General features: G+C 64.7%; 1 pseudogene; it reads right to left on the minus strand.

Annotated features, from left to right (window-relative positions):
• Positions 1-754: 754 nt before the first annotated feature.
• LOC114072069 overlaps positions 755-1,929 on the minus strand; it is a 15,383-nt pseudogene continuing 14,208 nt past the window's right edge.

Raw genomic sequence — 1,929 nt, forward strand, 5'->3', positions numbered from 1 at the left:
TGAATGTAAAGCTGGGGACTCGTTGAGCGGATCGTCTTCCCAGCAACTGATGAGTCATCAGCGAGACGCGCTCTGATTGGCCACAGTCCGCGTCGACCCTTTCTGATTGGCTGAGGTCGTTCGGGGCGCTGCAGCCCCGGGGGTGGGGGATTCTGGGGGTTCCGTGGGGTGCGGGACAGGTAGGAACTCAGGGGAACCCACAAATGGGCGTCCAGGGGTCTCGCAGCTCTGCTGAACCCAAAAACGGCGATCCGGCTGTCCCGGAGCTCCGACGGGCCCCTAAAACCGAGTGGAGGGCGTTCTCTGATTGGCTGAGCTCTGTGAGGGCTCAGTTTAGGCCGGGTCTGCCCGGCAACTGATGATACAGCAGCTGCACTCGCTCCCATTGGCTGCTGCTGCTTGGGCTGACTCTGCCCGCGGCTTGGGGGGTCCAAGGTGGGTTTTGGGGGGTCTCGGATTGCTGGAGTTTGGCTTTGGGGTGCCCTGGATAAGTGGGATTTTGGGGGGCTGACGTTGCCTAAACCTCCCCTTTCCCAGGATCTTCAGACCCCCCCCCTCCCCCCAATATCCCCCACTAAGCAGGACTGCACAGAACTGGGAAGCTTTACTGGCAGCACTGGGAGCAGGTGGCTGGTGTGAGAACAAAAGCAGGGCCGGGGGGGGACACATGACCCCCCCAAACTCCAGCCGGGGATGGACTGGGGGGTCCCGGCTGGGCCCGAGGCCACGGGGAGGGGCTGCGGCCACCGCCGGCTCAGGAGCTCTGTGGGGAGAGAAAATGGGGTGACAGCGGACTGGGGGGGCAGGGGGGGCACACACGGTGTGGGGAAGGGTGGACACGACCCCCGGGGACCCCCCTTTACCTTCTCCCGGAGGTAGAAGCCGAGCCCCAGCGCCAGGAAGACAAAACCCAACACGAAGCCCCCAACCCCCACCAGGATCTTGGTATGGACGGTGTCCTGTGGCATCTCTGGGGGGAGCCGGGGGGGGGTCAGGACCCCCAAAACCTCCCAGAGACCACCCAGGACCCCCCAAAAACTCCATCCTGGTCTCCTCCAGCCCACCCAGCACCCCCTGAAATCTCCTGCCAGTCCCTTCCCAGCCCCTCCAGGATACCACAAAGCCCCTCCCATCCCCTTTAGGATCCTCCAACCCCCCTCCCATCACCCTCAGGACCCTCCAGAACCCATCCCAGTCCCTTCCAAGGCTCCCCATCACTTTTTCACACCTCCCCCCAGCCTCCCTCCCATCCCTCCCAGGCTCCCCTAAACTCCCTCCCAGTCACCCCCAGGACTCTCCACACCCCATCTCAGCCCTTCCAGGACCCCCCAACCTCCTCCTCAGCCTCTCCATTGCCCCCAAAAGTGCCTCCCAGTGTCCCCAGTGCTCCCCCAGCCCCCTGCCCTCCCCCTACCAGTGTCCCCCCGGTGCTGGGGGGGCCAAGTTGTACCCCAGTACCTGCTGAGGGGTTGCTCCAGGCTGACGTGCTCCACCTGGCAGGTGTAGGTGAGCCTCCCCACGAGCCTCAGCCGCTCGATGGCGTTGATGAAGTGATGCTAGGCCTTTCTCAACTCCTGGAACACCCCTGTGTATGCAGGACACGGGTCAGGGGGTGTCCCCCCCACACCCCCATCATCCCCCAGCCCCCGCCACCACTTTGAGAGCTCAGGGGGCCACCCTGGACTCCCCCTTTCCCACCCCCCTGTGCCCCACGCCCCCCACAGCACCGGCTCTTGGCGGGGGGTGGAATCCTTCCATCAGCCCCCCAGGGATGGACAGGGGGGTCAGAGACACCCCCCCCGCCCCCAGTGCGGATCCGCCCTCCCCCCTCCTCGAGCCCCAGAAAAACACTTCAGAGTTTTAATGATGGGGGACACCGAGAGACCCCCATGGCACCCCTCTTCCTGCTCTCCCACCCCCCTTTTCCCA

Source organism: Empidonax traillii, unplaced genomic scaffold, assembly GCF_003031625.1.
Source record: "Empidonax traillii isolate 1590-97213 ecotype Southwest subspecies unplaced genomic scaffold, ASM303162v1 scaffold2579:size21462, whole genome shotgun sequence".
Lineage (NCBI taxonomy): Eukaryota > Metazoa > Chordata > Aves > Passeriformes > Tyrannidae > Empidonax > Empidonax traillii.